Genomic DNA, 14588 nt, shown 5'->3' on the forward strand with positions numbered 1-14588 from the left:
TCCATTCCTGCCTCAAAGGTTTTGTTCCACACCTGATGTTATTGAATATTAGAAGAATTTCTGACCTAATGTTCCCCAAAGGCAACAAATTTCTATAATATAGCATTGTTCAGAAAACATGTAACACCTTAGTTTTCTTTTCTCATATAAATCTAAATAAGTTAATAATTTCCAGGGAGTGTAATTTTGCAAAACTGTGGACAACAATAAAATCCAAACATGTAATGTTCTGTACAATAACTGATCTTAGGAAATGGTTTCTTAGCTGCCTACTACAACTTGCATTTCATTTTCCCTACAGTCTCTACTTCCAAACAAAAATCCCCCCCACCCCTGCTAATAAATAAAAAAATCCCCCAGAAAAATCCAGCTTTGCTTTGCTTGTGATTCTTTTTTTTCTTTTCCAGCTTAATCCTGCTCAGCGATGGTCTGCACTCTAACTGGAAGGTTTTTCTCAGAAGTGTTTCCAATTTTTTTCTGGGAGTATGTATTAGAAATAGTATCTTCAATATATTAGCTCCTCACTCCACATTTGGCAGTTTTTATTTCTCATCATTTGGCCACAAAAATTATGAGAGTTTTGTGGCATTTAATAGGTCTCATTGTATTTTAAAATTTCAATTAATTCAATAATTTGAATTTATATGATCTCATTGTATATAGTAATTTGAATGCACATGACATTGAATTTCACGAGTCTCTGACTCTTTGGAAGCAACCGGGAATAATATCTGTCTTTTTTCACAGGTTGATCAAAATACTGACTTGTGGTTGGAAATTGCCTGCCATATCCAGGTCATTCTCAGTTACCTCAAACTTGTGGGCATTTATAGCAGTAACAAAAATCTAATTAAGTATCCAGTGCCCTTAATTTTTCCTACAGAATATGTCCATCTCTACTGACAGTGCTCCTAGCATAGGTTTATCAGCAGATATCACTGACATCAAAATAACACAGTGCATGCCTTGTTGAAAATACAGATTAAAATAGTCAGATCCATCCCAATTCCCACCCTCCAAAAATTCTGGTAGGGAAGTCTCTACAGGCAAATATTTTTCTTTCCAGTGTTCTCCTTCATCCCACCAAATAATTCACCTTTAGTTACCAGCCATTACCAATCCATACTTTTGCTGGTTTCCTACAAATTTTATATTTGTTCCACATTTTATTATCTTCCTTTTTCTTTAGGAGATCCATCTTTCATTTAAAATATGTGTTCTCCTCCAGAAAACAAATAAAACATTTTCCATTGGAGAGAAGGCCATGGTTTTCCAGCTGGCTCCTGTTATTACCATTAAGTCACTTCAACTTTTGGGAACTCTGAAAATGTACACAACTCTTTGAAATAAACCTAAATGAGAGAAGTCTTGTATTCATTTTGACACCAAAGGTAAATATTACTCTTTCATTTTTTAGCACAATGTTTATTTTGATTAGTAAACTGTGTCAAAGATTTTGAGCTAGTAAATATTCTGTCTCTGTTCCCAGAAAAGTTAAGATCTTGAGTAAATACTGGAAAGCTTGAATGGTGTCACAGGTAAATATTGACAGAATAAAATAAATTACTTGTGAAAAGTGGCATAATGCTGTAATCTGTAAACAAAGAGGTGGTTAAGAGGCCTGCTTGATGGAAAACAAATATTCAAAAATTCTAATGGGAAGACTCATCTGCTAATAGATGAACCTCCCTCTCAATATCTGAATACAACATTTAATATCTGAAGGACAACATTTATTTTATACTTTGAAGTACATAATCAAGTTTAAAGGTTTGAGTTTAAGCAATGTTTAGTGTACTCCAAGTAATCTTGAAAGAAAAAATTTTCAGATACAACTGTGTGGGAGACATAGATGCCTACAGGACAGATGGAGAGATGTTGCAGTTTGTCATTCTTAGATGAATGAATGTGTTCAAATATTTCATTCTAATTGTGTTTTTATGCTTGCTACAGTAGATCTTTATAAAGGCACTATCTATAATTTGTCAGTCTAACACAGCTTGCTTTTACCAAGAAAAGTAGAGAAGGCATGAAGAAAGCTGTGATATCCTTTAATATTTGTTGAATAAAGTGCCAGAAGGAAGATTTAACATTTTTCCATCTCTCTTGCTAGACATTGATTTCCAGAGGAATTAAGAAGCTTGATTAAAGAATAGGAGATTGGTTACTTAAAGTAGAAAGAGATGTGAAAGTAAGAATGCAATAGGACAAAAACACACATTATTTGAAGTTTTGACTGGAATGTCTGTGCCAGGCTGTCTCTGACTATGTGATAACAAAATTCTGGCTTACAGGCAAAAACCAGATCTATTTTTTTCCCTCAGTCACCTCTTTTCTGACCACTGGGCTCTCAGTTGCACATCTAATTTTTTTTCTTCTAAGACTGTTGTGAAGCTGTCAAATGCCTAATGCAGCTGTGGCACACTAGAGTAATTCCCTATTGATCACAAACTTTGAAAGGTGGATCAAGTTTTGGATACACTTGGTTCCAAATATTGAGCACTTGGCCTTCTTTTTTTTTTAAGAGGTGGTGAGATGACATCTGTTACAACGCTGTCAATGTGAGAACAATTTCAGGACTGGGTTTTGAGGAAAACTTAGAGAAATCTTTTTTTTTTTAATTTGCAGTATTTTTTGTAACATTTAATCTAGAACAGAATTCTCTTAGCAAGTCATAAGACCTCCAGCTTCTCTGGTTTTTAAAGGCAAGTAAAGAATTATTTAGCTTCTTTCCCTAAAATCAACAAGATGGATGGGAATTCTTCATCAGAGGAGTGTCTTTCAAGCGGAAAACTGTGTCATGTGTACACATTTCAGGTCATACACATTTAATTGTTCACTTCCTTGAATAATGAGTAAGCATTTTTGGGACCCCTGCTTGTGAGGGATAATTACCTCCATTTTGCTCTACTGCCTTGGTAGCGTGGTTGTTCCTTAGATACTGACTTGCTAGAAATGGTTTGTCTGGAAATCCAATTTGATTTTGGCTACAGCTCAGAAAAAAAAATTCAGCACTCATTAAGGTTACTAATGATGAAGTTTTGATTTTATAAATTTCTCAATGCTGTCTTACTAGATGGAAGTGCCATTTTTCCGGCATAAAATAATTCATATCAACTTGTAGGTGATTTCAGCCTATAGGCTCACTGCTTTCTAGATAGATGAGATTTATTACCCTGTGAGGCTTTCCTCCAGTAACAGACAAAAAATAAGCTATTGAGTTGCCTTTTAGTGATGCTTTTTAAGTGTGTTGTTAAATTGCTGCTCTCTCTGTGTATGGCAAATCCTAGTATAGTTTTTTCATAATTCTATCTGTAGGGTATAAAGGGTGCCTTTTTTAAAAATTATTTTTGTCTGTTTTTTCCTTTTTAAGTTATATAACATTCTGCAATGTTTGAGGGATTTCCTTTATCATTCTTAATGTGAATATTTCAACAAATAAAAATGGTTATTGTTGTCTTTTATAAAACATCATACGATAGTTTTTCACTTCAGTTAGGCATATCAACTCAAAAGTACAAAGATTTCATGAGTTTTAAGTAGCACCTGATATAAAAACCATCCATTAAATTCAGAATATAATTACAGATATGCACAACACAGGTCTGAGGCCTGTTTAAACTTATGTTGAATTTTCAATTGTTTAGATTTTAAGCATTTGGGCTGTCAATTACATTACATTAATTACATTGTTTAAAATATTTTTCCCCAGCTATTGTGAGTGTTAAAGTCATACAACCTAACTGTTGGATAGCAACCATTATTTCCAGACCAGGCTAATAGAGTATCAGTAGCAGCATTTGACACAAAACTTTAATCTGCTTCAGGACTCCAAAGTGGAAAACTGCTGTATGCAGCAGCAGTTATCAGGGAGTTCCAAACCTCATGCTGTTTACTTAGAAGCTGATAAATGTGGCACTTCAGCTCTCACTTCTGAATGGTGTCCACCTTATTCTCCTCATCTTCCCTACTTGGTTCACCTTCATTAAACTACAAAAAAAACTCCTACAGACTTGATCCCAAAATTAACCACTCTGAATTTATTGCCATGATTTAAATGCAGTTCCTGAATATTTTGGTATTAAGAGTGAATGTCATGATGGAAGATTTGGTTCAATAATTACAGCCTGTTGAAGTCATTTCAAGGGATTTCTGATGGAGCAAAATCTTACTGAGCATTATGCAAATGAGCCCAAATCATTATACAGTTATTAAATGACTGTGTGCACCAGGAAGGAAGAAAAACAGTTGGTGGCTAAAAATGCTTATAATTAAAACTGATGGAAAGAAATGGAGCAAAGGGTAATCCAGGCTGAATGCTAGAAAAAATGCTTAATGGTAAGGTCTATGAAACTGTATAAAAGTTCACTGACTAATGGAAGCAATTTTCAGTTATTACACTGAACTAGACAAAGAACTGAAATTTGTTCGAGGAACTTTTTCTAACATAATGAGCTGAATAGTGACTTTTCAGAATATGTGAATAATTATTTTATCGAAAAATCTTGTTAGCTAGCCTGTGGGTTCAGTCGGTAACTTCCTTCTTGCTCATAAATTTTGTATTCTGAGTTGCAGGCGTAGGGAAACATGTAACTTTCAAAATATAATTCTGGTTGTGTGACAGGTACAAATTTCCCAGTTGCCTTTAGAAAACAAAAACAAAAACAAGGAGAGTTCAGGACTTTGAGGAGAAATGTTTCATACAGAATTGAGAAATGGGAGAATGACTACAGGCTAGACAAAATTGTATTTAATTCTTTAATGGTTCCCACAATCACAAAATGGTTGAGGTTGGAAGGGACCTCTAGAGAGTATCTGGTCCAATCTTAGACTCAAGCAGGGTGACCTAGAACTGGGGCTTGGTCCAGTCAGCTTTTGATTCTCTCCAGAGATGGACTCTCCAAAACCTCCCTGAGCAACCTGTGACTCTCCTTGGTCATCCTCACATCAAAAGGTGTTTTTTGTTCTTCAGAAGGAACCTCCCGAGTTTCAGTTTGTGTCCATTGTCTCTAGACCCATCACTAGGAAAGCAAATTACTTGGTTACTAGCCAATGTAAGTTTTTGGGTTTTGGATGCTGCTTACTAAAATGGCCAAAACCTACCCGCACTATTTTGTTCTCCTTTATTTAATTCCAATTCCATTATCCAGCAGAGAACTCCTTAAAACAGAATTAACTCTGTGGCTGTGTTTTCTAAATGTAATTAATCATCTGATTTGTGAGAAGTGAGAAAATGTAGATTGTGCATGGATTTCTCATCTCTGTGAGGTGATGCAGTGAAGCTTGAGAAGGATTCTGAAAAAGCTGAATTTGTAGGCCTGGAGTTGTTCAAACATGTGTTGTTCAGTGCTTAAGAAGCTGCAGAATACAATTCATCCCACCTTAAAAACAGACTGGTAATACTCGTACCTTCTGCATTTATGTTTAATGCTTAAATTGGAAGCATCCAACATTCCTCTCTTAGATGGTGATAAAAAGAACAAGAGGTTGGGATAAGAAATCTGCTACTACCCTAAGAAAATGCATCTTAGAAGAAGGTTTCACATGACACTGTTATTAGTATAGACCTATCAACAGCTTGTCTTAAGTTTTTACATCTATATAGACATGTTTGTGTGCAAGAGGCCTTACAGACACAGACATATTTTATCTTTACCATAATTATGAAGAGAAAAATTAATCACCACAGAAATACCCTGAGAAATTCAGTAAGCAATAATTTCATAGCAAGCATATTATATATAAAGATAAATACTTATTTGTGAATAAATATGCAGAAACAATTCCCTATAAGCTGGTTTATTATTCATAACAAATAAAAGGACTTGACAGTAATTCAAATACAAATTAATACAGAATAACTTTTTTCAATATCAGTGACAGATGATTTTTATCTTAAGGTGATATAAAACATTGGAACGTGACTTTGGTGCTTAACATATAGCTGCTAAGATTTGATGTTGCTGAACAGCTTGCTTAGATGCCTTTCCAATGATTTGCAAAGTTCTGATGATTTCACAGTGATTAACTCTACCATATGTGTTTTTTTTTTCAAAGACCAATTTTGCCAGGCCATCAGTTTATATGTAGATTAAACTGGCAAGTGTGACCAAATTTTTAGAATCAAGTAAAGTAAATGTTAATTGCTTGTAACTACTTTTAGTTGTCTTATTGTGATTGGAAAGTTACAAAAAAAAAGAAGATAGTTAATAAATGAAATTCCCATTAGGGATGACAGCTGGAGTAGCAGAAAATTCTCCTCTTGTCATGGGCTATAGCTACCACTTATTTTACATATAAATAATTTCACTCATCTCTGGTTGGCAGGATTTCTTGGCACCACCAATATTTACAGTGGCTGATTCTCTTAGACAAGGCTGAGAAATATTTTCCTTTCTCACTGCTTATGAATGACTTGCATTTGGTACCAGAAAGAAGGCAGATTTCTAAGTACACAGTAGAGGTTTTGGGTCTTGGAAATGGACAGAAACTGGCTGGTATGAATTACCATATTTATTACACCATGAGATTAAATCAGTTGGTTAGAGCACAGAAATAACACCAGTATCATGGGATTGATCCCTGTATGGACCTATCACTTAGGAGTAAGACATGATGATCCTTGCAGATCCCTTCCATCTCGAATATTCTGTGATTTAATTAGCAAGGAATGTGGTTAGAGAAACCCTCCTTCTGCAGCACCCCATTGTCCAATGAGAGGATAGTAAGTGTTGCTTCTCTGGCCATAGACAATAAAGTGAAATGGAATAGATACTGGTTTGTAAGAGAAAGTGAGGTGTCTGCCATAGTAGGCTTAAAACCAGGGTCAGGAATTCAGTAATCAAAAAATGCACATTATTACTATTGTCCATAAGCAATTGAAAAGTACACACATAATCTCACATATGTGTATATATATGCATGTAACATAGACTTACAATTTATAAATAAATTGGTGGATAATCAGATAATCTCCTGCTTTTGTTTTGAGACCTCAATCTCTTTCTGCCAGGAAGGAAAGAACATTTTGCTCTCAGAAAACTGATGAACTGTTTATATCTGGTTAGAGATGGCTTCACTTAGACAATAATGTTTTCTAAATTTATGAGTATGTGAGGAAGTTTTCCCAAGGAAAAAGCTAAATTCAAAGTCTTGACTGTTTTCTGCTCTCAGAAATCTTGATGCTATGAAAAGGGACAAGTCTGAAAAAAATGCAAGGAGAGATTTAGGTTTAGAATTTACCTGTCTCCTCAGATTGCAGAACCCTTCTAGTGTGTCAGTCCTAAGGTTTATGTAAGAGCAGACACACAACTGAGCTTGTGGTTAGATGTCAAGGGAGATAACTGCTAGGTTACAAGAAGGGAGAGTTCTGACACAGAGACTGATGAAAGCCTGCAGCTTGTTTTATTTCTGTGAACTTAGTCATTAAACCTTTGTAACTTTATTGTCTAATTCTAGACGTGGAAATGAATTAGTAATATTCGCTTATTCTATGTTCTTTGTAAACACTAAAGCATGTAGATAAATACTTAATAAAGCTTCTAAGGATCTTAAGGGACAACAGGGGCATGTTCCTGTTTAGAGGAGCTAAAATATCCTATATTTGTAATACAGCTTCTCTGTGGCGGGAATACTTTCATGTAAAAAGACTCTACAGTGACTCCCTGATGATGGGAGAAGCCACCAGAAATTCAGTGGTCTACAGTATGTTTGTAGATAGCTTCCTGCTCCTTTAGACTGGAGACACCTAGAAGAAGTACCGAAAGCTAGGTACTGAAAGCAGTCCTGGTTTACATTAGTAGATCCTGGCTCTAACTTTTATATTCTAGGAAAAGGTTTCTATGCTGAACAGGTAACACACATTCAAAATTAGGGGAAGAATAATTTTATTCCCCTCAACCATATTACTAACTACCATGGTGAAAAAAGTTAGCAGGCACAACAGGTATTTGGAAGGTGAAGTTTTTTCTGGAAGGCAGAGGCAGGAGGTTCAAAGACTAAAATAGATATCAAACCTTAGAGGGGTCAAAAATTTAAATTAGGGGAGCAAATGAACTCAGAATAAGAAAGAGGAAATGAAGACCACAATTTAATGGATTGTGAGGAAGTGGAAATATTAACTATAATTAAGCACTTATCAGGGGGAGACAAAATTAAGAAAGGATGAAGTGAGGAAATAAGTGATTTACTAATCAAATCATCTTGGAGAAATCAATAAATGCATCAAGGTGGTACATCCTAGAAAGAAGAAACTGCACCACCATGAATATAAATGACTCAATAAGAAAGGAGACTATGCATAAATATTGAGAGTCTAAATAAACAGAAGGTAAATTATATCTCATTAAAAGGCAGGTGTAGGAGTCCTTGGAAATACAGCCCATACTGATCATTTGAGACAATATACACTTCCCATGATACGGGTAAACAAAATCCATTAAGGAATGAAATTGGACATAGGGATGAACATTTCTCAAATTTTAAACCAGGTTAAATAATAAAATTAGAATAAGCTAGATGTCAGGCCACATTTAGAGTTACCTATCTTAAAGAGGTCATTAACTTAGTTAAAATTGTAAACTTTGTTTTGTCTTAAGAAAACACGCTGTAATGTATAAGAATTTGCCACACCTCAAGAACCTTTAGAGGACTGCCTTTTTTAATTTTAAAGATATTTTTTTCTTTGAGACCAATCCTAGAAAAAAATAGGTTTAGTAGACTAAAATAGATTATGAATAAATAATAAGAATAGAATAAAATGAATAAAATATTGTTGTGTTGTGTATTTAACTTGTCCTGTTCTGTTAAGTAGTTTGGTCCTGTACCCCCATGTAAGTGGTCCTGCCCTCCTTTGCCTCCTCCTACCCTAATGTCAATCCTCTCCTTCCTCCACCCTTGTCCCCAGAACCTGCTGAGTCTTTCCCGTAACCCCGCCCCGGGGTCTGTCTGTCACTCGACAACCCTTCCCTTCCACCCAGAAAGTTCCATCAGGGGCATTGAGTGATAGGTCAGACGCCGGGGTCCCCTCTTACCAATTTCCCTATTTGTGCCCGTTCATGCCCATTTCCCTGGTTTCCACTCCCCACTGCCACCCCATTGGTCCATAGAAAGACCATCCCCTTGTTTACACCCCCTGATAAATACTGTTGCACAGTGCAGTTCAGGGCTTCTGAAGGCCGTTTGTCACTCGGTCAGGAGGCACTTCGGAGACTCCTAATAAACCTGGATTGAGAACCCTCTACAGAAGTTGACTCCTTCTTCTGTTACCGCCACTCAAGTCTCTCCTACGGCTATGGGCCGGACCCAAAGCTGCCCTCCTAACCCCCTGGGGAACTGGAAGGTGGCCCTCGCTGCTTGCTGTGTCAGGTCAAGCCGGGCAAACGCTGAGCAATTGGCAGGTGAAGACACTGCGGCAAAATACGTCAGCAATTCTTTCTTTGTTGGACCACAGAAGCTTTCTTGGGGTGACCAGAAGGTGGAGGAGGAAGGCCACTAACTCTGAAGAAACCTTTATTGTATGAAGGAATTGACCAACAGAGAAGAAGGTTTCTCTTACGTGAAGACAGTATAGAAGAAAGCATGAGGGCTGTGGGAAACTGAAATGCTGACCTCAAGATTTCCATTTTACTTGTGCTATCTGTCAAGGAAAATGGAAAAGTTCAAAATCCTTTGGAAAGTTTTTTCCTTCCCACTATGTGTATGCATGTACACAAAGAGAAGACATGACACTTGGAAATGCAGCAGCAAGGAGTAAAGGAGGAAATAGAAAGAAAATGGCAATAAAGAAGAAAAATATATGTAACAAAATGCCAAGGCTCATGGACATAGTAAGGAAATAGTTGAATTGTATTTCATCAGTATCGTAATGTTAGCCATTGTGTTAGAAAAATATGTTTTAATGAATATACTGAAAGACTGCCTTCATTTTTGGTTGTCATCTTCAGAAGAAGAGTTAGAAAACTCTCTTTGTTCCCCCTTTCTCTCTCTCTGCCCCGCACAGGAGAGGCAACCCAAAAGCACAAGCTAATGCTTACTGTGTGCTTTAAAAGGGATACACAGGAGAAAATCTTCCATTCACACTGAGACCCACTTTGGTGGAAAATGAGTCACAAATATAGAGTCTAGTGTAGCCCACACTAAATTTATCATCTGCATGGTGATGCAAATTAATCTAAAACTAATCAGTCAGCATCTTGAAAAAGTGGATATATCAGAAATAAAATTCATGTAATGCATTGATTTGTAGACCAAATAACAGGAAGTCATTTAGAGAGCCAAACACAAATGGTTAGGTGAAAGGCACCAATTTTCATGCTAACCCTATGAAGATAAGACTGGTGAGATTGCTACTAAAAACAAGAAAAATTTTGATTCACTTTAACATTGACTCTAAAAAGTTTGGTGATCTGGAGGTATATTTATGAACAAGTGGCATGGCAGGTGGGTCTCGATGTAGAAGTTAAAACCATACCTTCCTACTGCAAAACATGGAGATAATCTTCAAACCAGAAGCATGAATCTTGGTCTTCTCTATTTTGCAAGCTCCAGATGGCTGAGGTTGGGAGGCAGCTCTGGAAACAACACTCCAGCCCCCAGTTCAAAACCAGGCCAGCATGAGTAGGATGCTCAGTGCTACAGGTGGATCCCTAAACCCAAAGATTATAAAGAATGTTCAATTTCTTTCTTCAAAGCTTCATAGCTGGAGAAAGAGTAAGGTTGTGTTTTTAGAGAAACAAAATATCATGTAACCACTTTGTTTATGTGTGTGCTAGGAATATGGGAGGCGTAACAGTAATTGAGTAGAGGAGGTAAATAAACATTTTTTGGACTAGTGCTCCAACAAATATGTTACAGCTTGAGGCAGGCTATTCTAGACAGAAGCCTTGTGGGAGAGAAAAGATCTTTTTGTGACTCTCTAACTTGTTTAAATATGCTAGTTACTTTTCAGCAATGTTTTTGGTGGGTAATTCTGCACATGTAGCAGAGAGGTTTTTGCTGAACTTAGGAGGCAGAGCCCCTCCCCCACTTCCAGCTTATTTTTATGGAATCAGAGATTTCCCCAAGGTGAAAGAGCAGCTGGATGGAGATTTCTGGGGTTATTTTGGATTCAGGGAGAAAGTTAAGTCACTTCCTCTCACTTTCAGTGCAATTTTAAATTGAGCTGGTTGCTGAAATACAGTTAGGTAGATGGCAACATAATCATCTGCAAATTTGTTCTTTTCTGCCCTTTATGAGGAAATTGAAAATAGCAGATAAACTGAATTAATAAGTAATTAGAATGAGCTGCTAATTGCAACAGTGCAGTTTGCCACTCCAGCTGATTTGCACATGATTTGCTCAGAGATAATCATCTGACATTTTCTAAGGGCCCTGGGGAATGTGTGGCTGAGCACCCAGCTGACCTCCCTGCTGCACTGGGTAAACTAGAGGTTGCCTGAATGACTTGTGATCCCACATCTCACTGCACCTTTTAAATGCCTGCTCAATTAGATTGGCCACTGGTGAAGGTGAATGAAATGAAGCTGCTGAGCCATCAAGTAGGGAGGCAAGGTAGAAGCATCCCACTTCTTGTCTCACTACAAGGGTATTTCCTCAGGGATGAGACAGAGAGGATTGCTATTTCTGAGTTGCTGAAGGATATCTCGAATCACATACATGGTGCAGAATAAGACCAAGAATCCACTAGTAAAAATTTTATCTGTCTCTCTTAGAAGTAAAGGGATATTAGTACTGAAGGAAGGAATGGAGTCTTCCTGTCAGTGTGTCAGATCTGAAACCGAAAGATTCAGAAGTGTGAGTCCTTTCCTGCTGTTTTCTAGACAGGGTTAAGAGCCTTTGTTAGGGAAGAGGATGTGATGCCATGCAGACTCCTGCAGACCAAAGTGATAGGTAACAATCACACTGAGGTCAAAGTAAGTGAAGGATCATGGTTAGATTTGTTCAAACCCCCGTGTTCAAACCCCAGGGTGACTGTGGTAGCTCAGTAACAGTGAGCGGTGCCCTTTGTTATGCACTATCCTGTCAGGCAATGGGCTGAAGGTAAGATAAAGAGCTGATTGATCTGATTGTCCAAAAATCTCAATGTGCCTGGGAGGACAGACATAAAATATTCCTCTTGTCAGGTATTCTTCTTTACTCAAAGTAGAAGACTAAATAATATAAATGGAATATATATCTTTTTCTACTTTGCTACTGTTATAGGATGAAAAGAGTGGAAACTGTAGAGCAACAGTCAAATAGGAAGTATGGAAATAGCACAAGGATGGAATGGTTTTAACTGCAAAGAGGAGAGATTTAGATTAGATGTTAGGAAGAAATTCTTTACTGGGAGGGTGGTGAAACACTGGCACAGGTTGCTCAGGGAAGTTGTGGACGCCCCAGCCCTGGAACTGTTCAAGGGCAGTTTGGATGGTGTTTTAAGCAATTTGGTCTAGTGGCATCATTGCCCATTGGAGGGGAGGTGGAACTGGATGATTGTTCAAGTCCCTTGCAACCCAAACCATTCATTACCATGATTTTATGAAATATTTTGATTCAGGCTGAAAAGAAGTTTCAACATAATTTGGGAGGAGGAAGGAAAGAAAAGAAAATCATTGATTTGGGATAAATTTTTGTTTGGTTTAGGTATATTTGATGGATTCTGCTCTCTTTTTAACTTGATAATTTGAAATTGAATTCTGAAAAGATTTTTCAGTTTGGAAAACTACTTCCAAACCCACTTTCAAATAGCTTTTCCAGAACAGCAGAATTCTGCTTTGATGAACAAGAGATGTTCCAACTCTTGGTTTTCTTCCACAAGAAGAACAGTAAAATCAAGAATAAACTTTATTCAAAAGCAGCCAAAAGCCTGTTATTTAGACACAGGTTAAGATCCCAAGCCTCTCTTTCTCTCCAGTACTGCATTCTGAACCAGAGAAAACATCTTCTTTAACTGCTGTTATTAATTGAATGATAGACTTCCACAATAAGTCTTTTTAGAAAATTGATTTTTTGAATTACTCATACATCCATCAGATAAGTGTCATTGTTATATAGCATATGTTTTATTGGAAATCCTGATTATACAAGATATTTATGGAAATAAAATTTCCTTTTTTATTGGTCTATTTCTTATACACATACATAACATATTTCAAAGCACAGCAGGACTACATAAAATAAAAGGGATGGATACTGGTTAATATGAAAGGCTATCATTAGTGAAAATTAAATTAATTGTATTATGCCTTATGTGCTATTGGTTTTTTATGAAAATACTAGAACAAAACAGCAGGATTTCTTGAGAAGGGAAAAATTCTGTAAACAAAGCATCAAATACCTCACCAGGATGCATTAAATCTCTGAAAACTAGAAAGAAATCAACCATAATTTCTAACCTAACAGAGAAGTTAGAACCACAGTCTCTAAAATACTGTCTTACTTTCAATTCACATCAATAACTTTTCTTAGTCTTTTTAGCCCATTGCTGGTAAATTCAGGTATTCTTCAGAGTAACTTGTTTCACACTACAGAAAGATTCTTCAAACTCTGGTCAACTGGATAGGACTGGATCATATTTAAACACAATGTCCATATTTGTCATTTACTTCATTCTGCTTGAGAAATTCTTGGAACAAACTTTTAATATTTTCCTAGCTTTCTTTGGGTGTGTTCAAAAATTCAGTGTATATGGTTTTATAACTACCCAACATACAGGCAAAGTTTGTATCTATACTGCCTTTGACAACTAACTTGATGTGCATCCCTGATTTGCTCCCTCTAGAGGGATTTAGTTGATAAAGCCTTTGCAAGAAAGAGATAAGGTTCAGTCCTGAAACACTGCATATGCTTAGGTGCACTGGATCCATTCCTAACTCAAATAATAACAGACTGTGGCATTGTCTTGGAAAATGCTAATGGACAAGGAGCATTAAAGCAGTCACACAGAGGTAATTGTCACAGTACTCTTATTGCATTTCCATGCCTACGTAAAGGTAATTTTATAAAAAATTTCAGTTACGTGGAAGCATAATTTTATTTTGAAATTACATCTTCATTTGATTTTTATTAATGAAAATGCATTTACATTCAGTATCCTTTATTATCTTTTTTGTAGACATCAGAAAAGCTGACTTGCCATTCCTTGCTTTTTGAGGCTGACTCTCTCCTCATACTCAATAAGTGTGATGGCACTACACTTACTCACATATATAATAGTACTTAACCAGATGGATGAAAACAGATGGGCTGGTTTTATTTCTTTTTTTTTTCCCTCCCCCTTAGTCTCTAAATAAGGCTAAATTTCTTGCATCTAGTAAATTGCCCCTACTTTTCTATGGGGAAAAATATTGGCTCTTTCATAAAATAATGATTTAGCCATAATTAGCAATTCATGTTTGAAAATTTAAAAAAATTCAGAAAGATATTCATAAAAAGTTATGCAAAATCCACAAGTCACTACAATTCCTCCACTGATCTGTAAGAAACAATTAAAATGCAAAATCTTTTATTATTAACCTTTTATTTAAACTTATGGCTTATAGCATCACTGATGCATTTAAGAAATTCAAATGAGTACTTCATTTTATTGATTCCTCTTAATAATATTG

General features: G+C 36.4%; 1 long non-coding RNA gene across 1 annotated transcript; it reads left to right on the plus strand.

The window, feature by feature from the left end:
* Positions 1 to 9562: 9562 nt before the first annotated feature.
* On the plus strand, positions 9563 to 13630 carry LOC137473153 (uncharacterized). The gene is made up of 2 exons (XR_010998628.1): positions 9563 to 9827; positions 11367 to 13630. It is a non-coding gene; the product is annotated as an uncharacterized lncRNA (long non-coding RNA).
* Positions 13631 to 14588: the final 958 nt, after the last annotated feature.

The sequence above is a fragment of the Anomalospiza imberbis genome, chromosome 1 (genome assembly GCF_031753505.1).
Source record: "Anomalospiza imberbis isolate Cuckoo-Finch-1a 21T00152 chromosome 1, ASM3175350v1, whole genome shotgun sequence".
NCBI classification, from domain to species: Eukaryota; Metazoa; Chordata; class Aves; order Passeriformes; family Viduidae; genus Anomalospiza; species Anomalospiza imberbis.